Consider the following 441-nt stretch of genomic DNA (forward strand, 5'->3'; position numbering starts at 1 on the left):
CGGACTGGAACTGTTCATACAGGTTATTGTGGGATAGGTGAGAATGGAGTTGAGAGGCTGTTTTTTCAAGAATTTTGGAGAGGAAGGGTAGATTAGAAATAGGACGGAAGTTGTTGAAGTTGGATGGGTCGGAAAAAAAATGAATAATGAGTAACACCTTGGATTTGAACACGTAGTTGCCTATGTGAGAAAATGTATAAGATTCAGGGGCCTAATGCAACGCTCCATAACGTCTATCAGGAGCTGCTTGGCATGGCTTTATATCAACTCAAACGTCACACAGCGTCTCTTAAGACGAGGAGGCAGCCAGATCAACTGGTGACCACACCACACTGCGTGCAAATAACTCACATATGTTGCTCTTGCTCAGAAATTGTCTTTATTTTGTTTGATTCCCACGAAATACACGCCTTGTATGTTTGTCATTTGTAAGCACGTTCA

Source organism: Etheostoma spectabile, chromosome 16, assembly GCF_008692095.1.
Source record: "Etheostoma spectabile isolate EspeVRDwgs_2016 chromosome 16, UIUC_Espe_1.0, whole genome shotgun sequence".
NCBI classification, from domain to species: Eukaryota; Metazoa; Chordata; class Actinopteri; order Perciformes; family Percidae; genus Etheostoma; species Etheostoma spectabile.